The sequence below is a fragment of the Sus scrofa genome, chromosome 15 (assembly GCF_000003025.6).
Source record: "Sus scrofa isolate TJ Tabasco breed Duroc chromosome 15, Sscrofa11.1, whole genome shotgun sequence".
Classification (NCBI taxonomy): Eukaryota; Metazoa; Chordata; class Mammalia; order Artiodactyla; family Suidae; genus Sus; species Sus scrofa.
Window position 1 is genome coordinate 65,821,473 of NC_010457.5, and position 27,960 is coordinate 65,849,432.

Genomic DNA, 27,960 nt, shown 5'->3' on the forward strand with positions numbered 1-27,960 from the left:
CTAATTAATAATACTATCCAGGAGTTACCACTGAGGGTTAAGAATACGACTGCAGGGAGTTCCTGTCATGGCACAGTGGTTAATGAACCTGACTAGGAACCATGAGGTTGCAGGTTCGATCCCTGGCCTTGCTCAGTGGGTTAACGAACCAGCGTTGCCGTGGGCTGTGGTGTGGGTTGCAGACATGGCTCGGATCCAGCGTTGCTGTGGCTCTGGTGTAGGCTGGTGGCTACAGCTCCGATTAGACCCCTAGTCTGGGAAGCTCCATATGCCACAGGAGCGGCCCTAGAAAAGGCAAAAAGACAAAAAAAAAAAAAAGAATACAACTGCAGCGGCTCAGGTGGCTCTGGTGACAAGGGTTCAGTCGCTGACAAGGAGCAGTGGGTTAAAGGATTCGCCATTGCTGCAGCTGTGGTATAGTCACAGCTCCAGCTCAGTTAAAATCCTTGGCCTGGAAATTTCCATATGCCGAGGGTGCAGCCATTAAAAAAATAAAATAAATAATGCTATCCAACAATGAGCATTTCTCTTGACCCAAAGAAGGGGTCAGCACTCTACTCCATCATTTTACAGGTAGATAACCCTGACTATGACTTAATGCCAAGACTGTGTCTGGTTTCTGGAAACCCAAAGGCCCTTGGCTGAGGCCCAGCAGTCATGACCACGTATCCATCTCCTCCCCTACATCATTTGGCTCTTTTTCAGGCCTCAGAGAACTGTCTGAGACAATAGCAAGCTTCCAGTCTGTGCCAGCATGAATTAATAAGACAGTGAGTCCTCACCACCCCATAATTTTTTTTGCTTTCTAGGGCCACACCCACAGCACATGGAAGTTTCCAGGCTAGGGGTCAAATCAGAGCTGTAGCTGCCAGCCACAGTTACAGCCACGGGGGATCCTAGCTGTGTCTGCAACCTACACCACAGCTCACAGCAACACTGGATCCTCGACCCACTGAGCAAGGCCAGGGATCCAACCTGCATCCTCATGGATACTAGTTGGATTCAAATCTGCTGTGCCACACAAGAACTCCCTTCACCACCCCATACTGACTTAGCCTAGTTCCCAGTCCTCTGGGACTATTGTCAGAAATATTCCAGAAAGATGACTGTTGCAAGGCAATTAAAGGTACAGAAGTTTAAGGTTAGCCATCACTTCCCCAGGGGACACTGGCAAAGTATAAGCCAGATGATGGTACTAGATGTAACACTGGATGGAGAGTAGGAGACTGGGGTTCTACCTCTGACCCTTACCAAGTCATAAACCTCAGGTAAGCCACTCAACCTTTCTGATCCTTGTCATGCAGGCATAGTGACACCTGACCCCACAGGTGAACCCTTCCAGTGACTTACTGGGAAGAAGACAAAACAGACACTGAGATTTGTAAGAAGCCATTTAAAGGGTATTGAGAGCAAGGTGGTACCAAGATGATTATTCTAGAAGCTACCAGAACTATAGGGGAGAGAACTATAAGAGATGATATAAGCTGAACCTGGAATAAGAAATTCAAGAAAAATGAGTTCCCATTGTGGCTTGGTTGATTAAGAACCCAACATAGTATCCTTGAGGACACAGGTTCAATCCCTGGCCTCGTTCAGTGGGTTAAGGATCCAGCATTGCTTTGAGCTGGTATAGATTGCAGACTCGCCTGGGGTCCAGCACTGCTATGGCTATGGTGTAGGCTGGCAGCTGTAGCTTCGATTTGACCCTCAGCCTGGGTTGTCGTGGGTGTGGCTGCAAAAAAAAAAAAAAAACATTCAAGAAAAAGCTGAAGGCTTGGGCTAGCTGATGGCAGGGAAGAAAGTGGGAAGGATGAAAGATACACGGGAAGCAGAGGGCAGCACTGCTGTGTTGCCTTTCCTGAGGGCGATATGTGGGCCAACCACCCAAAGAGAGTGTGGAGAGAGGGGCGCCATTCCCTCTGTCCTGAGACAGAAGGTGAATTGCAGGGCAAAAGAAGCTGTACAAAGGGACATTAGGCAGTGAGGACCCCAAATTAACCCAGAACCACAATTGCAGTGACTTGAATCACCAAATCAAAGGAAGTAAAAAGTTTGATGTGAACTCTAGATCTGAAGGAACTGGAATTACCTCAGAGAATGTCTCAGAATGAATAGAAACATCTTGAAGAACCAGGCTGATGAGAGAAATATGTGGTGATAGAGCCACTGTGTAGAAAACCACAGGGGCTTCTCCCTCTCCCTTCTAAGGAATGGAGCCCTGTACCGATGGGCTATGGCCTCACGCTATTAGAAGCCCCTGCCATGTTGGGCACAGGCCCAGCAAAAGACACGATGTTGGGGAGGGGCACAGGTCAGTGCATGACCAGGAGTTTACCAACAGGTAATTTAGCTTATTTCATCTCAGTTCAACAGGCTCCATGCTAGGGCACTACCAAGATGAGTGAGACACCAGGCCTGTCCACCAGGAGCTCTTAGACCAAAGGGGAGTTGCCATGCCAACAAACCAATATGGAAAGTTTAGAAATGGCTTGGTAGGCATCAAGGATCATGCTGGGGATGAGGTCAGGTACAGTTAAAAAAAGAAAGAAAAAAAAGAAAAAACAAGAGCAAATGTGTTGGCTGTGGAAATCAATGACTCACATGCAGATCTTTGATTAACAGACTTTAACTGATCTTATGGAACTTTTCAAACATACGAAAACACTGAGTGAATATTATACTGAACCTCAGGTGCCCCTCACAGAGCTGCTTCTTTGATCTGTAACACACCTCTCCATTACTTCTCCCTCTTTCCTCTCTTTTTCTGGATTATTTTAGAGCAAATCCCAAACCTTAAATGATTTCATCTAGAAATACTTTGGTATGTTATCACCAAGAGATAAGTGCTCAGGAGTGCACGTGTGTGCACATTTTCTCTCTTTCTCTCTGTCTCTCTCTAATCTGAATTTTACAAATATTGTGGAGCAAAAGGGAGTATTTACGTAAACCATCCAAGAATCTTTCACAATAAAAGGGAGGCTGGCATTGCTATGCTAGCTGCAAGAGCCAGAAGCCAAAAACAAAACAAAACCAAAAACCACAGAGAGAGAGAGAGAAACAGACAGAGAGCGAGGCAGTGACAGCCACAGAAGTAACTGCTGTGGAATTGGAGAAAGCAGTGAGAAGAGGAACTTCTGGAAGGAGAGTAGAAAATGAAGACAACTTTCAGGTACAAAGAAAGAAAAAAAAGTAAACCTGCAGTTGTCAGGGGTAATCAAGACGTACAGGAAGAAAACACGAGGGAAATTAATTCTTGTTGAGGAAAAGGATAAAGAGAACACTTAAAAATAGCTAGTTCTGAGGACCCTCAGGGGGAAAAAAATGGGGTGAGAGAGGAATAAAGGAGGGTAAATTAAGGACGGTAAAAAGTAAAATCAATTTATTCAGCATTTATCCAGTTCCCCTTGTGTGATAGGCTTTCTTTAGATGGAACCAAGGTCCCGGAAGGATGTGACATTTGTGCATATTATGTTTTATAATGAATGTGTAGATGTCAGCAGGAGATGCCACTCCCTTCAAATAGATAAGATTAGGTCAAAGCCATCTTGCCCCTGCTGGATGTTCAAAGCCCTCCCCAGGGTATCTGTGAGTGTGCTCATTACGTGATGTCCCTGCGTCCCACCGCCCTGCTCTGAGCTTGGGACTTAGCCCTTTTCCATAATTTCTCAACTGCCGACTCCAGAGGGAATAAGCTTCACCAAAGATTTGTCAGAGAGTTTATATCACAGGAACCAGACAACTTCCACCAGAGTTAGATCCCTTTCCACCCACTTCCCACCCACCCCTCCTCAAACCTGGATTTTGTTCACTGCTCACTGCACCCTTAGCAGTTCCCTATTCCTTACACTATCATCTTGCTGGACGCTTTTCCCTCTCCCACTCTTCCTTTCCTCCCCTTTCTCCTCTCCCCCTCCTCCTAGTTCCTGTTCTGTTCCACATCAACAATTAGTATTTCACTAGTTGTCTTGACTTCTGGAAAACCATGTCCTCAGGGAGTCATCCTTACCCAAATTAGCCTCACTGCCTCCAGCAAGTCTGACACGAGCTCTCAGGATGTCAACATTTTCATCCAAAGATGATAGAATGGATGATCAATCAATCAATTAATTAGTTAATGAGAAAAAAGTGAAGTGGCCGAGAATCTGAGTCAAAGGAAAAAAGAGGAAAACTTGCAAAGGAAACCTTGGAGGACTGAAAGAAAATACACACACTCACACATACATACACACACTCTCATACATGCACACATAATTAAGGCAAGTACAACTTTAACTAAATGATTTTGCATCCGGTATTTCATGAAATCCTCACAACAATCATGAAAGATGGCCGTGATCATCCTATTTTACAAGTGAGAAAAAGTAAGCCTCATGGAAGTTAAGAGGTTCCCCAAGGATCTGGCCTTTTGAGTGGTGGAACTTCTCTGGGAACCTCTGACTCTTAAATCTAGAGCTAACTCCATTACCCAATAAGAACACAGGCTGGAGCTGAAGCTTGGAAATCTCCACCAAGAGACAATCTGAATGTAACTTGCACTTAAGAAACAGAGCTGAATTTGAAGAGAGAAATCTGTATAGGAAAGGACTGTTCTAGGACTAATTGAATTTTTCAGTGGGAGAAGGGCCACCTAAATTCAGGTTTCCAGATTTTTGTTTAAACGTTTGGAAGGATCACAGGAGTGAATCAGGTTGGGAGAAAAGACAGTTTTTAGATAGGACCCCTCAAAAGAAAGAATGAAAGCTAGAAGGGGAACATGTGCACAGGATGCCCCTCCTGATACAGCGGCAAAAGGCACGCAGCTGGGGGAGATGTCAAATGCATCTTGGGAAAGGAGCTGCAGCAGTGGGAAAACAAAAGGTGACTCCTTCGGTGAAGCATTTGCATTAGCCTGTGAGGTGTAGCTACAGAAATGTCAATGTTTTCTCCAAGAGCTTTCCAAGTCAATCTAAATAATTGCAAAAGCTGGGGAGAGAGTGGGAGGGACGGGGAGTTTGGGGTTAGTAGATGCAAAGGATTACATTTAGAGTGGATAAGCAATGAGGTCCTTCTGTATAGCACAGGGAACTATATTCAATCCAATCTTGTGATAGAAAAAGAATGTATGTATATGTACAGCTGGAGCACTTAGCTGTACAGCAGAAATTTACAGAACATTGTAAATCATCTATAATGAAATTTTTTAAAAGAATAAATAATTGCAAAAGCATATTTGAATGACTTGTCTGCCCGCTTTATCAGTAGGTGTGAAACAAGCTCAGGCCCAAGTGTGATTGGGGTCAATCATTAGCAGATACCTATGAAAAAAGAAAAAAGGAAGACTAACCATATAAATGTTCCTCATGAACAAAAGTTTAGGAGACTTTGAAAAGAAAAAAGTGTGAGAGAATTGAATCATCATAGGCCTACTAAAGTCAGAAATCTGCCATATTAGCCAGAACGATATCTGCATTAAAACAGCAATTTATCATAAAATAATTTAGCTCAATACAATGGATCCAGAAGAATTTTTTTCCTTTTGTTTAAAAAAAATATCCATCAGTTATTCAAGTTTAAAAGTCATTGGATTGGAGAGAGGGATATTTATGTGGCTGTCCGTGCTAGCTGGCCATTTGTACATAATAGGATTGAGAGTATCATACACAAAAATGCTAGAGGTCGTAAAGCTATAAAGTGAAAGATTTCCCCACTTCTATTCATGCAGTGGTAGAGGCTGAAATTAATTTCTTCAAGCATAGGGAATTGGGTAAAGAAGTGAAGAACCGAAGTCACGCTCCCCTTTAAAGTCTTCAGAAAAGTGAAACACTTTTTAAAATGACATAAAGAGAGCTTTCCAAAGAAATATAGCCAAAGGCTTTCAAGAATAAAATAGATATTGTCACAAAAGCATTTAAGGGAGAGCACAGACAGATAAAAACCAAGGTGAAGACACTGGGGCAGAAATAGTGAAATCAAAGAACAGATGAAACAGAATGGAGATGATGAGAGCAGAAAAAGGTCACAGAAGAACAAAAACACTCCTCCGAAAGCTAAAGGAGAGAGAGGATTGCCACAAGATTAAAATGGAGAGAATAAAGCACTGAAAGAAAACCTAGAGGTAATGGAAGGGTTTAACCAAACTTATCAAGTGCAGGGAAAGATTGAGTGATGAGCTGGACTGTGGGCTGATGAAGAAACAAGCAACCTGACAGCGGACATCATGGGTCAAGTGGCTCTAAGTGAGCTGTATTTTTAAACAAGGAAAGACTCCCAGTTCTGGCTGATATCCTGCTTAGTTCTACCAAGCTTTTAAGAACAGGGCCACCCGCACTTTTCCACTTGAGAGGAAGGTGAAGTGACCTATACAGTGAAACAAGGAGCTAGTGATCATTTAAAAAGGAAAGCAGATGTTGGAAACTAGACACCACTAGCTTTTCTAAGGACAGAATAGGGGGCTTTTGTAGGAATTTTTTTATAACATAGCAGACTACTCAACAAAGTAATAAACGAAAATTTTTGGAATTCCCACTGTGATGCAGTAGGTTGGGAATCTGACTGCAGCAGCTCAGGTTTGTGGAGGCTGTGTAGGCTCAAGTTTGGTCCCTGGCTAGAAGCAGTGGGTTAAAATGATCTGATGTTGCTGCAGCTGCATTGTAGATCAAAGCTGTGACTCAGACTCAATCCCTGGCCCAGAAACTTCCATATGCCATGAGTACAGGCATTAAAAAAAAAAAAAAAAAAAAAAGAATTGTGTCTTGGCTATGTGTCTATGGACTGGCTGCTTCACTTCTCTTCATTGTAGCCCTGAAACACACTAAAAGAAGGAGCTGGGTGGGATAAATCAGCCTTTCTGTATTGTGCTAAAATGAAGCCCCAGGAGTTCATGTTGTGGCTAAGCAGGTAATGAACCTGACTAATCTCTATCAGGACACAGGTTTGATCCCTGGCATCGATCAGTGTGTTAAGGATCTAGCATTGCTGTGAGCTGTGGTATAGGTGGAAGACACAGCTCGGATCCGATGCTGCTGTGGCTGTGACGTAGGCCAGTAGCTGTACCTCTAGCCTGGGAACTTCCATATTCCATTGGTGGGGCCATAAAAATAAATGAATGAATGAATGAAGCCCCAATATTTGCACATCTTCTGATTTTTTTTTTTTCCAAAGCAACCTGACACACATTTTGGGATGAAATCTGATTTTTATAAATTGGTTCAACTTTTTTTTTTTTTTTTTTGGAGGTGTGGGGGAAGAAGGTAATAATAAGGAAAAATGAGCAGGAAGCAAGATGTAAAGATAAAAAAAGCTTCAAGTAAAGCCCAGCTTTAGTTTCTACAGGTGGTATTATTCTATTAGGTAGTTACCAAAAGCCAAGACTGATAAAATAAAATACTAGGGCATGAAAATGAGCAGAAAGAGGGAATTCTGATATTGATGACATGAGCAGGTAAGGAGACTAGGCCCATGAGGATTTTACTTCAAGGTCTGGAGAATGTAAAACAGTATCTATCCTAGGGACCTTCCATTGTATCTAATCCAATATTTACAGCAACCCATTTCACAGATGCTGAATGGGTTGTTTAGAGGGGTTAAGACCCAAAACACTCCTTCCTCTGGGTCTTTTGCTTTTCCTTTGGCGTGGAAATCTTTCCCTACTCTTTTTTTTGCCAAGATATTAATTGCAATATTGTTCATAATATTAAACAACCAACAAATGACAGTATAATTCCACTTCTAGATATATATATAGAAGTGGATCATTATATATCTATAAATATATATGCATATATTTATCTCCCAAAATAAAAGCATATCCTCACAAAAACTTGTACACAAATGTTCATAGCAGCATTGTTCATAATAAGAAAAAAATTGGAAACAACCCAAATGTCTACCACCCACTAATGCAGAGTAAAATAAATAAGACATAGTATATCCATACAATGGAACATTATTTGGTAAATGCAGTATTGCTATATTCTACAACATGAGTGAATCTTGAAAACATTATGCTTAGTGAAAGAAGCCCATCACAAAGGACCACACATTGTATAATTCCATTTATATGGCATACCCAGAATAGGCAAACCTATAGACACAGAAAGTAGATTAAGGTTACCTACATCTGGGGGTGGAGAGAGTTAGGGGTAGGAGCTAAAGTGTAAAGGATTTCTTCTCTTTTTCTTTTTTCCTTTTTCTGCTGCACCCCTGGCACATGGAAGTTCCCAGGCCAGGGATAAAAATCAAGCCGCATCTTTGACCTATGACACAGTCGTGGCAACATCGGATCCTTAACTCACCGTGCTGGGCCTGGGGTCAAACAAGTAATGCCAGAGGAACAAGCAGGAGCATTAACCCACTGCACCACAGTGGGAACTCCCTGGGATTCCTTTGTGGAATAATGAAAATATTCTATAATTTATTATATTAATGGTCCCACAACTCTGAAAATAATTAAAACCATTGAGTTGTACACTTAAGTAGGGGAGTTGTATAAATATAAAAATTATCTCAAAAACTCTTACCAAACAAAAGTAAAAGAAATATTTATTTTGAAACATCAGTTATGTGTCATGAAACACATAAAGAAGGTCATAAGGGTTGGTGCTGTTTTTATATTCTATCTCCCTCACCAACTAAAGCTTGGGCCCTATCCCCAGGCTTGCACTGTCACTATTGGACCCTGGCTCTGCCCCCAGCCTTTGACTATTCAGGGCAGCTGAGAGGCTATTCTTGGGACTTGGACTAGAGCTAGATGCAGTAACAGGTGGCAGGCATCACATATGCATTTCATTTATAGTATCTCACTTCCACGACAGCCCTTCAAGAAGGGTATTATTATCATTCCCCTTGGAAGAAAAAGGAAATATTTATGAGATACATCATTATTAAGGAAAGAAGCTAGTGTGTGTTGCAGAGGCAAGGTGCAAATGTATTTGGCCTGATGGCTTCACCAGGACTTTTAACTACAGATCTCGGGGGTGGGCTAGTTGCTAAGAGTAGGATACCATATTCCACACACTGCTAATGAGATTGTGAATTAGTGCCCGTCTCCTGGAGGATAATTTGGCAGGATGTATCAAAGTCATTAAAAAATGGTATATTTTTTGATCCACCAACTCCACTGTTAGAAATTTATAGAAATCATTGGACAAGTGGACAAAAATATATACATAAACATAAAGATTTTCATCAAGGTGTTGTATACACAGTAATAGGCAAAAGCTCCACCTTTTTAAAAGAAAAATTTGTATTTCCGCCCACAGAGGATTGGTCAAGTTATATCACAACACATCCCTCTGCCACTGGTGGCCAAACTCAGGAAGTGCATGTGGAATGCTTCTGAAATAATTTTTTGAATATTAAAAAAAATCGACTCACATATGAGAGAGATCATATGGTATTTGTCTTTCTCTGATTTATTTCACTTAACATAATGCTCTCAATGTCCATCCATGTTGTCACAAATGGCAAGTTTCCACTTCTTTTTATGGCTAAATAATATTTCATTGTATATATAGGTATAGGTACAGATATAGATATCTACATATCTACATAGATAGATAGATAGATAGATAGATAGATAGATAGATAGATAGATAGATAGATAGATAAGAATTTCTTTATTCATTCATCCATTGATGAACACTTAGTTTGTTTCCATAGCTTGACCATTGTGACTAGTAGTATAGGACATGGGGGTACTTATGTCTTTTCAAGTTAGTGTTTTTGCTCTCTTCAGATAAATATTCAGAAGTAGAACTTCTGCATTGTGCTGTAACTCCATTTTTAATTTTTCTAAGAACTTCCATACTGTGTCTCCATTAGTCACTGCACCAATTTACATTCCCACCAGCAGCGCACAAGTGTTCCCTTCTCTCCACATCCTTGCCAAGGCTCGTTACTTCTTTTTTTGGTGATAGCCATTCTAACAGATATGAAATGATATCTCATTGCAATTTTGGTTTGCACTTGCCCAAAGATTAAAGATATTGGGCATCTTGGAGTTCCCTGGTGGCCTAGTGGTTAGGATTTAGCACTTTCACTGCTGTGGCCTAGGTTCAGTCTCTGGTCTGAGAATTGAGATCCCACATCAAGCTGTACACCATGGCCAAAAAAAAAAAAAAAAAAAAAAAAAAAAGATATTGGGTATCTTTCTGTGTATATGTTGGAAAATGTTATTCAGATCTTCTGCCCATTTTTTTAATCTTTTTTTTTTTTGCTATTAAGTTATATGAGTTGTTTTATATTTTGGATATTGAACTTATCAGATGTATAATTTGCAATTTTTCCCATTCATTATGTTGTCTTTTTATTTTATTGATGGTTTCCTTGCTGTGCAGGATCTTTTTAATTTGATGTGGTCCAACTTATTTTTGGCTTTTGTTGCTTTTACTTTAAATGTTAAGTTCAAAAAATTATCACTAAGATCCATGCAAAGAACTGTGTATGGGGAGTTCCTATTGTGGTGCAGTGGAAAAGAATCTGACTAGGATCAGTGAGGATACGGGTTTGATCCCTGGCCTCGCTCAGTGGGTTGGGGATCTGGCATTGCCATGAGCTGTGGTGTGGGTTGCAGACGTGGCTCAGACTCCGTGTTTCTGCGATGGTGGCATAGGCCAGTAGCTGCAGCTCCAACTCGACCCCTGGCCTGGGAACTTCTATATGCCATGGGTGTGGCCCTAAAAAAGAAATAAAAAAAAAACAAAACAAAACAAAAAAAAAAACCTCTTTTTTTCTAGGAGTTTTATGGTTTTAGGTCTTATGTTCAAGTTTTTAATTCATTTTGAGTTAATTTTGTGTATGGTATAATATAGTGGTCCACCTTCATTCCTTTACATGTGGCTGTCCATATTATCCCAACACAATTTCTTGAAGAGACTATCCTTTCCCCATTGTATGTTCTTAGCTCCTTCATCATAAATTAATTGACCAAATATGCATGGGTTTATTTCTGGCCTCTCTATTCTGTTCCATTGATCTACATGTCTATTTTCATGCCAATACCGTACTGTTTTAATTTTAATTTAAGACTTACTGTGACTTTGAAATAGAGTTTGAAGTCAAGAGACTGTGATGCCTCCAGTTCTCTTATTCTTTTTCTTGTCTAATTGCTCTATCTAGGACTTCCAACAGTATATCGAATAAAAGTGGTGAGAATAGGCATGTTTCTATTTTTCCTGATATTAGAGGAAAAGCTTTCAGCTTTTCACTTGAGTATGATGTTAACTGTGGGCTTGTTATATGTATAATTTACTATGTTAAGCTTTGTTTCCTCTATATCCACTTTGTTGAGAGATTTTATCACAAATCAATATTGAATTTTGTTAAATGCTTTTTCTACCTCTATTGAAATGATCCTTTTTTCCCTTCCTTTTGTTAACGTGGTATATCACATCAATTGATTTGCAGCTGTCGATCCAGACTGCACTCCTAGAATAAATCTCAATCATAGTGTACAATTCTGTTAATGGATTGCTGAATTTGGTTTGCTAATATTTGGTGAGAATTTCGGCATCTGTTCATCAGGGATATTGGCCTATAGTTTTCTTTTCTTGTGGCATCCTTTTCTGGTTATGGTATCAGGATAATGCAGCCTCATAAAATGAATTTGGAAGAATTTCCTCCTTTTCTGTTTTTTGAGAGAGTTTGAGAAGAATTTTTATTAATCTTTGAATGTTAGATAAAGTTCAGCAGTAAAGCTCTATGGTCCTGGACTTTTGTTTGTTGGGAGGTTTTTGATTACTGATTCAATCTCCTTACTAATCAGTCTATTTAGATTTTCTTTCTTCATGATTCAATCTTAGTTAAGGTGTATGTTTTTAGGAACTTTTCCATTTCTTCTAAGTTGTCCAATTTGTTGTCATGTAATTGTTCATAGAGTCTCTTACGATCCTTTGTAATTCTGTGGTACAAATTCAGTTGTAATAGTCCTGCTTTCATTTCTGATTTTATTTATTTGAGTCTTCTCTCTTTTTTTCTTGGTGAGTCTAGCTAAAAATTTGTCAATTTTGTTTATCTTTTCAAAGAGCAAGACTTTACTTTCATTGATTTTTCTATTTTTTTATAGTGTCCATTTATTTCTGTTCTAGTCTTTGATATTTCCTTTCTTCTACTAAGTTTAGGTTTCATTTATTTATTTACTCAGAAAATAAGCACAACCTTGATACTTGGCTATGAGTTAAATTCAATATGCTTGCATTTACATTTCACAGCTGACTAGAAAAGTCAACTTCTAGGATTGTCAAAAGTTAAATTCAAAATACATAGACACTTTCGTAAAAGTTCTGACCAATTTTAGAGTTTCCATTGTGGCTCAGTGGTTAATGAACCTGACTAGTATCCATGAGGACTCAGGTTTGATTTCTGACCTTGCTCAGTGGGTTAAGGATCTGGCATTGCCGTGAGTTGTGGTATAGGTCACAGACGCATCTCAGATCCCACATTGCTGTGGCGGTAGCGTAGGCTAATAGCTACAGCTCCAATTTGACCCCTAGCCTGGGAACCTTCTTATGCCACAGGTGCAGCCCTAAAATAGAAAAAAAGACCAAAAAAAAAGTTTTGACCAATTTTGATCATCAAGAAACAGTAAAACTTCAAATATTTTTCTTGAAAGAACACTGAGAAGATGGATCACCCATCGTTTACTCACAGTTTCATTATTCCTCTTTTAAATGCTTCACTCTGGGAATTTTTGGATAATATTTGTTTTGTCTTCCCACTCTTCATTATACATGGCTACAGCACAGAACTTGGAAGGGATTAAGTTTGTAAAAGAAATTTTCTAAAATGTTGAAGTGTTGTGACAAAAAAAAATACTTTTCATTCCGTCTTCAGTGAAATTCATTGCAGCTCAACAGACATTTATTGGGCCTTGTGAAAAACACTGAGCTTTAAAAACTAGACAAGGCATTGGTACTGGCCTCAAAATACTTACAATTAATATCTCTTTCATGTGGAAACTACTATGCTATGCAAGCAGGCACAAAATGCTACAGGAGCACAAAAGAAGGACACTCTGTCTCATTACAGAAAATGAGCTGAGTCATAAGATGATTAAAAGCTGACCATAAAAAAAAGGATGAGGGTAGCAGGAGTGAAAGTCATGAAGTTCCATGAAGACCTGAGGGTAGGTGAGGAAATGATAAACAGCTCAGTGTCATTAGAGTTTAAGTAGAGAAACAGCAGAAGATATATCTGGAAATGGGAGATTCTTGTATAGTCTGCCAAGAAGCTGGGACTTGACTCAGGGTGGTTGTTAAAGAAAGGGGCATTGACATGTTTGCCTTTTCAAAGGTTCATGTTCATCCTGACTTTGATGCAGAAAATGATTTAGGGGAAAGGATCAATCTATAATCAAAGAGATGTAGGAATGGAGAGAAGAGGCGTATTTGAAAAAGTTTGGGCAACAAACTCTGCACAGTTTGTTGGTTATTGGTTGCGGGTGGGAGGAGGCCAAAAAGACCCATGGGTTCTGACTTGTGTGACCCAGGGAATGTGATTCCATTCAATGAAACAGGGAAACAGGAGGAGGGGGGCGTGATGATGGGTTCTGTCTGGGCCTGTTGAATGGAGGTTAGCAGGCAGATAATTATGACTGATGATCAGAGAAGAGTTCGGGTATTAGAGATACAGATTGGGGCATTGCATCAGGTTCTCAAGGCTGCTGTAACAATTTGCCACAAAGTTAGTGGCTTTAGTGGCCAAAAAAAATACGAATTTATCTCTTACAGTTTTGGAAGTCAGAGGTCTAAAATTAGTCTCACTGGGCTAAAGTCAAGGTGTCAGCAGGGCTGGGGGCTCTAGGAGAGAATCTTTTCTTTGCCTTTTCCTGCTTCTAGAGGCCACCCGTATTTCTTGGCTGGTGGTCCCTCCTCCATTCAAAGCTACCAATCTAGCATCTTATTGTTATCACATTACTTTCTTCTACTGTATTCAAGTCTCCCCTTGCTTCTCTCTTAGAAGGACACTTGTGATCACATTATAGACAATCCAGGGTAATCTTTGCAGTTCAAGATCCTTAACTTAATCATATCTGTGAAGTCTCTTTTGCCAAAAAAGGTAACATTCACAGGTTCCAAAGGTTAGGATATACTTGGGGCCATTATTCAGCCAACTACATGTGTTATTGGCATTAAGTTCATGAGAGTACATACAGTCAATGAGATGGCTGCGTATGGAGAGAAGAATATTAGATCAAAAAGCAAAGCACTGGGAACATCAAAGTCAAGGGAGTGAGTATTGGAAGAAGGAACCCAAAGGAGATGGAAAAGGTAGTGTGCCCAAGAAAGGGAGTATCAGGAAAGAGCTGGTGTCAGGGAGGCAGAGAGTGGTGAGTAACAGGGAGGAGGGCATTGGCAAGAGCTGCAGATGAAGTTGAGTAAACTATCAGGAGGTCCCTTGGCCTCTTTCCATCAGTGGAGTACAGGGATAGAAAACAGATGGCAGGAGTTCCCATTGTGGCTCAGCGTTAACAAATCCAGCTAGTACCCATGAGGATGCAGGTTCGATACCTGGCCTCACTCAGTGGGTTAAGAATCCAGTGTTGCCATGAGCTGTGGTATAAGTTACAAAAGTGGCTCGGATCTGGCATTGGCTGTGGCTGTGATGTAGGCCGGTAGCTGCAGCTCTGATTCGACCCCCAACCTAGGAACTTCCATATGTCACAGGTTGGCCATAAAAATCAAGAAAGAAAGAACGAAAGAACGAATGAATGAAAGAAAGAAAGAAAAAAGAAAACAGATTATAGTGGAAAGCAGTAATGAGTGATAAGGAAGAATGCCCCCCACCCCCACCTTCCAACAAGTTGGCCAGAAAGAGAAAAAAAGATGTGATAGCAGCTGTAAAGCAATGCAGATTCAATGGAAGTTATTTTATTCTGCTTGGTTTCTAAAAAGATGTGAGGCTGGAGCTTGCTTTGCTTTCCAGCATGGGTTAGACAAAAGAACCCATAGATGGAAGAGGGTAAATATTTGTTCAAAAGAGGGAATACTTGATAGAATGAGGTCCCCAAATAGGCTGATAGATATGAACTCCAAGTGTACAGATAAGCAAAATTTGAAATAGGCCCAATCCTTTGATTCAGCTTCTAGGACTTTATCTTACAAAAAAGCTTATGAAAGTGCTTACATAGGAGAAAAAAAAATGTACAAGATTCTTCAAAGGCAGAAGATGGACAAGTGTGTTCAAGGTAAGCTTGCTTATAACAAGGAAAATATGAAACAACTTACTTGTCTATCAGCAAAGCATTAGTTAAGCTCTGTAGTTAAGAATAGCTTTAAAATCTCAGAGTGGAAAAAGTTTCTCTGTATGATAGGATTTACAGACATCATAAAGGGAAGTATTACAGAGTTGATAGCAAAGCATAGTTTCTATAGATCCATAAACAAGTAAAGGCAGAAAAAAAATAAAACCCACCATTTCTATTCTATGTAAAATATAAAAGAATTTGTTCCAATGCATTTTTAAATGACAACCTAACACAAAAATAGTCTAAAAGCTATAAACTACCATTTCATAGAAGACAAAAATCAAACAACTAATAAATATATATATTTTAACTATCAATCTCATTAGAAATGGAAATACATAGTGAGAGTCCATCATTTTGTCCATAAGATCAAAGATCAACAAAAACTTGCTTTTTTTTTTTTTTTTTTTTTTTTTCCTTTTTAGGGCTGCATCTGTGGCATATGGAATTTTCCAAGCTGGGGGTCAAAGCAGAGCTGCAGCTGCCAGCCTACACCACAGCCACAGGCACACCAGGTCTGAGCCATGTCTGCGACCTATACCACAGCTCATGGCAATGCCAGATCCTTAACCCACTGAGAAAGGTCAGGGATCAAACCTTAATCCTCATGGATACTAGTCGGGTTCGTTACAGCTGAGCCACAGTGGGAATTCCAAAGTTGCTATCTTGCATTGTTAAGCTTATAGAAAAAAAGATACTCTCAAATAGGGGTTGATGGAATTTAAATAATACAAGTTTTATAGGGTAATTTGGAAGTATTTATCAAAGTGTTTAATGTACCAGACTCTTATTAATTCCACTTCTAAGAATCTACCTTATAGAAATACCTCTACACATATACAAGAAATTATGAACAAGTATATGTTTTACTGGTTCATACTTTTTTTACTTGCCTGGAATGGTGAAAATTTGGACATGACCTAAATATTCAATAAGAGAAGAACAGTTAAATACACTTGGTAACGAGGGTGTAATGGAATACTGGGAAGCTATTTAAAAGGAAGAATTAGATCTAAATGTAGTAAATTATATGGAAGTAGGTTTATAATATTTAGGTAAACAAGCAAAAAAGAAATAGCTGGAGTTCCCATTGTGGAGCAGCAGAAACGAACCCGACTAGTATCCATGAGGATGCAGTTTGACCCCTGGCCTTTCTCAGTGGGTTAAGGATCCCCATATTGCCATGAGTTGCAGTGTAGTTCAAAGACGTAGCTTGGTTCTGGCCTTGCTGTGGCTGTGATATAGGCCGGCAGCTACAGCTCTGATTAGACCCCTAGCCTGGGAACTTCCATAAACTGTTGGTTCAGCCCTAAAAAGCCAAAAAAAAAAAAAAAAAAAAAAAGAAAGAAAGAAGGAAAAGAAAAAAAAAGAGAAAGAAATGGCTAAATTCCAGTTATAGTATGATCCCATTTTTGGAAATAAAACCCCATTTCTATGTACTAGACAAAATTAGGGCTTAATAGGAGTTCCCATTCATGGCACAGTGGAAACGAATCCATCTAGGAACCATGAGGTTGCAAGCTTGATCCCTGGCCTTGCTCGGTGGGTTAAGGATCCGGCGTTGCCGTGAGCTGTGGTGTAGGTCACAGACGCGGCTGGGATCTGATGTGGCTGTGGCTGTGGTATAGGCTGGCAACTGTAGCTCCAATTTGACCCTTAGCCTGGGAACCTCTATATGCCACAAGTGCAGCCCTAAAAAGCAAAAATAAAACAAAATAAAATAAAAAATACATCAACGTGGATGAATCTCAGATGCATTATGCTAAATGAGAGAAGCCACACACAAAAGGCTGCTCAGTGTGTATTCTATTTATATGATACTCTGGAAAAATCAAAACAACATGAATAGAAAACAGATCAGTGTTTGCCAAGGCTGGGTGTTGGGAAGAAAGTCACTATCAAGGGGCACAAGAAAAGATTTTTTTTTTTCTGGTGATAGAAACGTTCCATATCTCAACTATGGTGATGGTTCCAAAACTATATGCATTTGTACACTGCAAAAGGTGAACTTCACTGCCTGTAAATTATACTGCAGTAAATCTGACTGTTTTCAAAGTTCATAAAGATTCCCAGCAAGCTGTTAATAATAGTTACCCCTGGAGGATGGGAGTTGGGGAGTATTGGAAGGGAAGAGTCCTTCACTTTTTACACTTCTGTATAATTTAGATTATTTTTGGAGAGCATGTGTAACTTTTGGAATTTTTGAAAAGATTTTAATAAACATAGCATACTCAAACAGTGAAATACTATACAGCCATTAGAAGCAGATTTACATGTACTAAAGCATTCACGATCACTATTAAGTGGAGGAACACAAATTACACAAAAATATACTATCTTTGTTTTGGAAAAATTCAATACAATTTTGTGCATACATGTATGTTTAGGTATATATGAGGATGTGTGTGTGTGTTCACGCGTGTGCACGTGCCAGAAGGATTTCTTCCAAATATATAATAGTAATTTAACTGTATTTACTTTTGAGGAGTAATGTGGGTTTGCAGAGGGGATTTACTTTCATTTTTAACTTTGGTGGAATGGTTATGAAGGTATAACATTTCTGAAGTAGTGAAAAAGAAATACATCTGTAAAATAGCATAGCCGTAGGGGTTGCTTTGTCTAAAAGAAGGACTCCATTCTCTGAGAGTAGCCGCAAGATCTGGACAGTTATAGAAAATTTTGTGGGTTGAACAGTAGGTAGAAGAGTCAGTACTCTGGGTCTAATTTTGTCAATAAAATAGGTCATCTGGGGAGAGTGTAGGGAAATGAGTGTTGGGGAAGGTAGGGAGTTTAAGAAAGGTGCCAAGATCTGGAATAACTTTTAAGAGGTATGAGTGGGAAGGACATTGAGAACAAATGAAAAGTATTTTCAAGGGTGGAGATTCAGACACGCTCAGGAGCTGGGCCATGGGGTGAATGTGGGAGGGGGGCCAAGAAGGGCCTTCAGCAAACCGGGTGGGAGTGGGGGAGTGGAGGATTATCCAAAATGGGTCCCAGTAACCATCTCAGCCTAGCATCACCAAAACCACAAGAGAAGGCAGAAACACAAATTTTAAATGAAATCATCCAATCGAAAATATTGGCAACTAGTCACATGTTGCTTTAAATGCTGTCCAGACCAAACAAAACCTGACAGCCCATGGCTCTGGGGTGTTCATAAGTGTGTGTATGTAATTTTTTGTTCCCCTAGTTTTTAGAGCTCAACGTCTTTTAACTCAGCTCGTTTCAGGAGAAGGTGAGATACAGTTCAGAACAACGACAAAAATTATTGCTTAGTCATGATGTTCAAAAGAGACCTTTTAAAAAAACATAACAGAAACAATAGTTTGTTGTTGTTGTTGTTGTTTGGTTGCACCTGAGCAGGGAGAAGTTCCCAGGCCAGGGATCAAACCTGTGCCACTGCAGTGGCAACACCTTATCCTTAACCCACTGAGCCACAAGAGAACCCACAAGAGAACTCTCAGAAAAAATAGTTTGAAATTCAAACTTTTATTGCCAAGAGCCAGATTCTTGAGAATGAAAGGGGTTTTCTGTGTAAATATCTAGAACAGGAGCCTGGCTCTCAAAGCCCATAGGATGGATTCTGCAATATAGAATAGCAGTTTTCTCTCAAGGACAGAGTTTGAGCCCCTGGTTGGCAGGAACAATAGGAGATGAGAGGAGGAGTATTAGACAGGAGAGTGAGTCCTAAACCCCCAGCTAGGTGGTCTCGCAGGGGAGGGTGCACTCAGGATCTATCTCCTTCCTGAACCCTGGGAAGGGGGCAGCTTCTTCCAAGCTCCTTGGCAGCACTTGGCAGCTGCATTTGCATAGTAGCCACAAGAGGCTAAATCCAGAAGGAAAGAAGGACTGAGTTAGCCTCTCTGTTGGAAGAGATGGAGAAGATGATGGAGAGGGCTGGCCTCAAAGCCCAGGGTCCCCGTGGTAGGGGATGGAACGGCCCTGTAGCTGAGGGCTTCAGGTGGACTGTCAAGTGCCAGCCGACCTCAGTGCAGTCTGCATGGCCTGTGGGAGCTGAGGTGGTCTCTGACCCCAGCTCATTTGTGACAAGCAGTAAGAACAAGCATTTCTGTGATTCTGAGGCACACTAAATGCTGGATTGAACTAATGTTGGATTTTGCCTGGCTGAGCAATGGAGGAATGAGTGTGCAGTGGAGATGAGGGTATTTGTAAAAGAATGACTCCAGTGACCTGACAAAATTCATACTTGAGGTACCAGCTTTGCAGGGGCACACAAAAATGAAAATAAAAGTTTAAGAATATTATATTCTCCCCTCCACTTCCTACCTGCTCTCCAAAAGAAACAAAAACATTAGTCACCATGAGAAACAAATCAGAAATTGGATTTCTTTATACTTTTTGAATTACATCTAGGAAAAGGACACTGTAGTTTTTTCAGCACCTGATTTTCAGGCGCATAACTGTGTGACCATATCTGGATGAGCTAAGGAACAGAAGGTGCTGACAACAAGAAAATAAAAGGCTCAAGGGTTCCAGGTCCTCACAGGTCAAAGAACTGGCATGTTAGGAGGAGGCTGTAAGGAAGGGTGTGGTCAGAGCCCCCTGAGAGCAGGCTCTGGGCTATGGCCATGGAGGGGGGTGGCTAAGTGGAGCCAGCGAAGGGAACAGGTGGCTCAAAAGGTCACCAGGATAAAAAGGGCTGTAGGACTGAAGTTCCTGTTGTGGTGCAACAGAAATGAATCTGACTAGTAACCATGAGGTTTCAGGTTTGATCCCTGGCCTCCCTCAGTGGGTTAAGGATCCGGCGTTGCCATGAGCTGTGGTGCAGGTTGCAGATGCAGCTCAGGTCCTGCATTGCTGTGGCTGTAGTGTAGGCTGGCAGCTGTAGCTCTAATTTGCCCCCCAGCCTGGGAACCTCCATATGCTGCAAGTGTGGCCCTAAAAAAAAAAAAAAAAAGCAAAAAACAAGGGTTGTAGGATGGAGAAGAGGACCACGAATCAGATGCCAATCTGTGTAAGCCAGGAAATATCCCAATGCCAAGCAGATGCCAGAGGCAGTCCACTCACTGACTATAACATGCCAGCCACACATTTCCATAACCAGACCTTCATCTAATGCAGCCCCAAAGGCAAGTTATATTGAGTGATAGGTTTACACAGAATACTAATAAAACTATGCATTGATTGATAACCTTGATTATGTTCCTCACATTTGCCAGATTTTAGCAAAATTAGGATCTGTATGTACAAGATTAACTCTTTAATTGTACTGCTTACTTAGGTTCCTATTAAACACAGATATAAACGTCACTTTTCCAATTTCAGTTGACATAAAGGAAACAGGTTACCTTCTAAAAACTGTTTTTAAACAGTTAAGGTGGGCCCAAGCTGCCAGGGAAGACTGTTCTGTGCACTTTTACTTGACATTCAAAATGAGGTAGCAGAGGTGTTCCTGCTGTGGAGCAGTGGGTTAAGGATCTGAGAGGGCTGAGGATCTGAGAGGGTTAAGGATTGGTGTTGCTGCAGCTGCAGCATAGGTCAGAGCTGCAGCTCAGATTCAATCCCTGGCCCAGGAACTTCCATATGCCATGGGTGCAGCCAAAAAAAAGGAGGTGGCAGAGAAAGATTTATATTAAGTTTAGATGCTTCTCTTTTTTTCCCTACATCTCCAGGGAAAAATCACTACCCGGGGATGATTTTTTAAGCTTGTTTTCATTTTCCCTGTGCCAGACTAAGTACTCCTGAGAGAAAACAGACCTTTTTGGGGAATCCAGTCTCAGTACCATGATAGCATTCTGAATGGATTAACCTTTTTCCCACTGAGATGGATAGAAAGCAAACCATAAGAGAACTTGTTGACTCCTAGTTAATCTTTAGTTTTACATGCATTAGGCTGTCTTTTCTCCTTAATGGTTTAAGTATCTGATACTAAGCTTTCTTGTCAAATAAACTCAAAGTCTGGCTTTATTCTATCTCGAAGTTTAAAGCTAAATATTTATCTCTGGTTTGAAGAAAGAAGAGAAAGTCACATTGGTTGTGCTAGAATGCATTTCTGCACACAGCATCAGAAACAGTGCAAGATGGTGACACAAATATTGCCACTTTAAATGCTCAGATCTGTCAAGTAAATTAGATCCATTTTGTCTTCCCAACAATGTTCACTTAATTTTCTCTGTTTTTTATTTGGCTTTGCTAATCAAGACCTCTGTAAGGTCTGAGGCTGTATTGGATCTAATCTAGGAATGTGTAGCATTAGGACAGTCCTTCTGAAAATGAAAGCAAGCAGTTTTATATCCTTGATGTGATGGAATAAGTGCTCAAATATTCATGAAGATAGAGAGGAGATACTTCAGAAAATATAACATGTGATATAAAAATCCAGGGAGTTCCCATTGTGTCAGCGGGTTACCAACCCCATTAGTATCCATGAAGATGTGGATTTGATTCCTGGCCTCGCTGAGTAGGTTAAGGATCTGGCATTGCCATGAGAAGTAGTGTAGGTTGCAGATGCAGATGCAGCTCAGATCTCAAGTTGCTGTTGGCATAGACCAGTAGACCAGTAGCTACAGCTCTGATTCGAACCCTAGTCTGGGGTATAATAATATTTACATACATATATGTATTTATTTAATATGGACTCTTGTCTGAATATTTCACACAGCACAGCAATTTGCTCACAGAGTCTGGAGGGAGATAATGCCAGATTTGCTTTCCTATGTCCTTGGAATCTTCAAAAGTGGTAGAGAGGGATGTGTTGCAGACTGGAGACTCTTTTTTTCCCCCTTTTAGGGTAGGACATGTGGCATATGGAGGTTCTCAGGCTAGGGGTCAAATCGGAGCCACACGCCACAGCCACAGCAACGCAGGATCTGAGCTGCGTCTGTAACCTACACCACAGCTCACAGCAACACTGGATCCTTAACCCACTGAGTAAGGTCAGGGATTGAACCCCCAATCTCATGGTTACTAGTCGGATTCGTTTCTGCTGGGTCACAATGGGAACTCCCACCTTTACATCTTGAAATCTTAAATTAATGGCCTCAGCAAAGTCCCTTTTGCCTGGTAGGGTAGCTTGCTCATAGCTTTCAGGGGTTAGAATGAGGTCATTGTTCAGCCTGCCATACCAGGACCATCCATGTTTCCTCAGACCTGAAACTGAGCCCATCTTCCGTCACCACAGCAGGTTGCACCGGGGCCAGGGCTCAGGAACCCCCCACAGCCCTCCCATCTTCTGCTAGACCCTCCCCCATTCTGCAACGTACTTTTGCTGTCATTGGTCCAAGCCACTAGGAAGAGTTGAGCCATGGAGAAGAGCTCTCTAGTCTGTGCCAAAAACAAAATCATTTCAACCCAAGTGAAACGGATACAGTGAATGAGCATGAATTATGATAGAATCCAAAAGTACTTCTATTTTTGGCCTTGCACTCTCTCGTAAAGATTTGTTCAGGGAAGAGCTGATCCCACTCCCATGAGTGTGTCTCAATGAGGGTGGAGGACAACTTTAGACTATGTAGCATTCCAGGCCCTTGCCTTCTAAATACCAGTAGCTCCCTCCCCACTAAGCACTGTGACAGTTAAAACACACTCCCACCCATTTCCTCATGATCCCTGGGAAGGTGGGATTGGATGCAACCTCAGCAGGCCCAGTGACTCATCTATTCACCCTCAGGGCCTTAGGGAACAACTGTCTTATGGTGCCTTTAGGTTACCCTCAGTCTCTCTTCAATAATGAGGATGCCTGATCAATACAGAGGTGACAATTTTGATGGATTTAGGGCTGCTGCTGGAGAAATCTGCCATAGTGGCAGGGATTGTATTCAACTCTCCCTTATGGCCCACCCCCCACCCCACCCCAGGGCCCAGCTTGCTAACTGGAGTGGGGAAGGATTGGGGACCCGGGGTCAGAGAAGTTTCCAAGATTCTGGCTTGATCATGGCTGACTTTTCCTTTTGGGGGTGTTTGTGGGAACTGCTCCTCTATTCTGCGAATGGGACCTCCACTTGGAATGTCGCATCTATGGCATCTTGGTACATAGTTGACACTTTCATCTTAACAGCTTATTGTGCGAATTCCCGTGATTAAGGAACCCAACTAGGATCCATAAGGATTCGGGTTCCATCCCTGGCCTCGCTCAGTGGGTTAAGGATCCAGCGTTGCCGTGAGCTGTGGTGTATGTCGCAGATGTGGTTCAGATCCCGAGTTGCTGTGGCTGTGGTGTAGGCTGGCAGCTACAGCTCCGTTTTGACCCCAGCCTGGGAACTTCTATATGCTGCAGGTGCGGCCCTAAAAAGACAAAAACAAAAACCAAAGCAAAACCAAAAGTACCCCATCTTATTGTGGGTAAGAAATTAAGAGGACCCTTTCAAAACAAATCATTTAGTGCTGATTGTTCATTGGCTAGAGAATCTCCAGGTCTCTGAGTTTCCACAATATTGTAAAGCACCTATAATTATTTTTTTCTTTTTACTTTTTGGCCTCAGTGTGTAGTGGCTTGATGTGGGATCTCAGCTCCCAGACCAAAGATTGGACCCAGAACACAGGGCAGAGTCCTAACCACTAGACCATCAGGGAACTTCTCATAGAATTCATTTTTATCAGTAAACTTTTCAAGCTAAATTTTCAAGATAATATTCAGTATGCCTTCTGTCTGGAAGAGTGTTTAGGAAATCTTTTTTTCTTCCCATTAAAATGCTATTCTTCTCTCTTCTATTGAATCTTGAAGCTCTTATTTCTTCTGCTTTATATTCTAGTCCCTTCAAATGGGGGGTTGGGGACTCACCAGTAATTTCTCACTATTTTTTTTCTTTTAAGGAAAATCTGGAACACAGAGGAGTGACTGACTCAAATATGATGAAAATATAATGGCGTTTTTCATTGTAATAACTACTGCATGTAGCACTTCCCAGCTACAAAGTGTCCGCACGTACGTTTTCTCCTTTGATCCTTACCAGGCAAGGGTGAGGTAAGTCCTATTTTACAAATGAAATAAGTGAAGTCCAGACAGAAAAGGAAAGGAAACTAACACTTAGTAGGTAATTTATATGCTAGGTTTTTTAAAAATTTTTTGATTAATTAAAAAAATATATTTATGGCCACACCTGTGACATATGGAATTTCCCAGGCTAGGGGTCAAATCGGAGCTACAGCCACTGGCCTATATCACAGCCACAGCAACACCAGATCCAGGCCACATCTGTGACCTACGCTGCAACTGTGACAACACTGGATCCTTAACCCACTGAGCAAGACCTGGGATCAAACCCACAGGCTCACAGAAATGACATTGTATTCTTAACCCACTAAGCTGCAATGGGAACTCCATTTTTTTAAATACATTTAATTAATTATAATACATTTATTATCTCATTCAATGTCTATAGTGAATATACAGGGTAGGTATTACTATCATCCCCAGAAAACTGAGGCTCAGAAAGATTAAGTAACCCAAAGTCACACAGCCAGTACAATTGACTTTTTGCCATACCATGTTTTAATCTGCTCTCTTGAACTAGAACTTGATCAGTTACCCATAAAATGCCTTGATATTCACCCAAACCAGAAAAAGGGAAAGAAAAAAAAAAAGGTGTAGGGGTGTTTTTGCCCATCTGTTTTATTGGATTCTAAAGCCAGCAGAAAGCCAGATGGCCAAAAAGAGTAGACTTTTATGGTTCCCAACTTTGGCATTTAAGAGTGAATGAAAAGGACCATGAATTTGAGGAAATAGCAGTGCAAAGCATCCCACATCTTTGTAAAATGATTACTTTGGGACCAATCAAGCCAAGATAAACACTGAATCATTTCCAGTGAGACAAACCCAGTCCCCACTCTACGTTGCTCATGGGACTGGCAATCGAAGGTTAAATTTTGGAGCACCCTGTAAACATTTCCAGGACCTCCTTTGCCCTTTGTCAACTGTATATTAAACAGCTTCCTCAGCCCACAGAGCTCCTTCTTTTGCCAACCTCCTGCCAGGCAGGGCATTCTGCCCATGATTCTTCTCTTTACCTGTTCCCTCCCTTTGTTGCAAAGTTCTGTCCTACCCTGAGTACTCAAGCTTTCCTGAATCCTTCGTCTCCTGAAGCTTTATAGCTCTTGCTGACTCTTCTACCCAGTGTAGCACTTCATAATGCATGGTGTTTCTTGTTGCTATTATGTATGTTCAAATATTGCCACAATCAAGCCTTTATAAATCATTGAGTTGTGGCGAAGAGCTGTGTAATATAAGTTCAGATGGTGATGTTTTACTGGACACAGGGGATTCTTAAGACAACAAAGAGCATAAATATTTAGCAGTGGGGATGTGGCTGCCTATATAACAGTACCCTCCATTGGAAAGTCTTGCTAGGACTGGACAGAGGGCCCTACCTAAGAGGATGAGGAGGCTATTAGATGAAATAATGGGGGAGAATTAAGAAAAGGACAAGGCAAGCCTCAAAACTGAATGGCTCCCAGGAGGAGACATTTGTTCTCTGGACTCTCTGCCCTCACTTCAAAGCAATTTTATGATGCCAGTAATTCTACAGTTGGTCAGTATAATGAACTTCTTACCTTTAGAGTAATCGATGACAGAGTAAAGCACCTTGGGATCATGGTAAGAACACATCCGTGGTATTTAGCATCAAAGGGGATAAAGTAGACTGTGGGTTTACAAAAGCAGGTCTGCACTGTCCAGGGATGGAGTTCACTGCTGCCTGAGGAAGGCTGTTACAGAGTGTCAGAAAAAAGGCTCAGATGTCCAGCCTTCAATGATGGGGGGGTTTGTGGGGTGTTTGTTTTGTTTCTTTTTGTTTGTTTGTTTCTTTGTTGTGGGGTTTTTTGGCCACTTCCACAGCATGCAGAAGTTCCAAAGCAAGGAATCGAACCCACACTGCAGCAATGACCTGAGCCACAGTAGTGACAATGACAGATCCTTAACCACTAGACCATCAGAGAACTCATCAATAAGATTTTGGGTTTGTTTGTTTTAATGATTTTTATTTTTTTCCAAATTTTTCCAAATTTATTTTTTTCCAAATTTAAAGTGTTCTGTCAACTTTCTACTGTACAGCAAGGTGAACCAGTCACACACATATATATATACATTCTTTCTTTCTTTGGTTTTTGGGGTTTTTTTTTTTTTTGAACTTATAACAGTCCCTTTTTTGATAACTCTCTTGGATTTAAACCCACTTTCCATATCATATTACATCCAGGTCAATTCTACAAGCTTCTTATGCTTCCAACTTCCAATGTTGTTTTGCATTCTCCTCTTTTAGGTTTTGCTTCGTAACTCTGTAAAATTTTTCCACTCTGTAAGTTTGATGTGTACAACATTATATTTCTACTTCTGTATACCCTACAATGTGCTCACCACCAAAAATTTACTTTCCCTTTATCACCATACAGTTAATCCTTCACCTTTTAGGGTCTATCTGAACTGAGCATCTGTTGTTTCCTGGTAACTCTGCACTCTCATGGCTCAGATTCTCTTTCAAGTCTCTGTTTCTGCTGCTGCCTCTCTTTACTTCTCTTGGCTTCTGATTGTTCCTACCTCCCACTCTTACCCCGAGAATGAATAAGATTTGGTGAGTTAGTTAGCATCCTGTTTGGCACCCTGTTCGGCACCCTGTTCATCTGATTTTTCATGTCAGGCCACCTCGGAAGCCTCTGCTCTCCTCGTGTATAACACAGAGTCGCCTTTGTCAGGACCCTGTTTCTTTTCTTTTCCACTTTTATTGAGCTTTGATTAATATACAACACTGTGTAAATTTGTATATGGCACAATGACTTGACTTACGTACTTTGTGGAATGATTACCACAATCAGTGTAGTTCACATTCATCATCTCATAGAGATACTAAAGGAAAGGAAGGAAGGAAAAAAATTATATATTTTCTCCTCATGATGAGAACTCTTAATTTACTCTCTTAACAACTTTCAAATATACCATGTTTCAAATATACCAAATATACCATGCAGCAGTGTTAACTATAGTCATCATCATCATGCTGTACATTACATCCCAGGACTTATTCATCTTATATTTGGGAGTTTGTACCTTTTGACCACCTTTGTCCATGGTTACCACTTCTGGTAACCACAAATCTGATCTCTTTTCCTATGAGGTTTTTTTTTTTTTTTTTGGTTTGTTTAAATATATATATGCACACACACACACACACACATATATATATATATATATTTTTACTCTTAAACATCTCCTTAATTCCTCCACCCCCAATCCCTGATAACCACCATTCTACTCTCTGTTCTGACAAGTTCAGTGTTTTTATGTTCTATTATATAAGTGAAATCATGCAGTATTTGTTTTTCTCTGACTTATTTCACTTGGTATAATGCCTTCAGGTTTCATCCATGTTGTTGCGAATGGCAGGATTTCCATTTTTTATGGTTGAATAATATTCCATTATCTTATTGTGAGATATATATAGATAGATAGATAGTCTCATGACTTCTTTATCAGTCATCTGTTGATGGCCACTTAGTTGTTCCCACATCTGGGCTATTGTAAATAATGCTGCTATGCACACAGGAGTGGAGATTTCTTTTTGACATAGTGTTTTTGTCAGAACCTTATTTCTGTATGGCCAGATTGGCAAGGTCTCATGACATACTTCATGGCAACTTGGATGGAAGGCAGGTTCTCAAGGGGCTGTGGATGGTGGGCACTTAGAGGTTCCAGAGCCAGTCACTGCAACAGCCACATTCTACCACATGCAGTGTACCCCCAACACCCTGCCCAAGTTTATACAGCTCTAGCTCTAGTTTTGGAGCAC

At 40.7% G+C, this 27,960-nt stretch overlaps 1 long non-coding RNA gene across 1 annotated transcript in view; it reads left to right on the plus strand.

Moving 5' to 3' along the window:
* LOC110256997 overlaps positions 1,692–27,960 on the plus strand; it is a 35,944-nt gene continuing 9,675 nt past the window's right edge. Inside the window, exons 1-2 of the long non-coding RNA XR_002339107.1 lie at positions 1,692–3,169; positions 23,996–24,146. This is a non-coding gene — a long non-coding RNA (uncharacterized LOC110256997). The remainder of the gene's footprint in view (positions 3,170–23,995; positions 24,147–27,960) is intronic.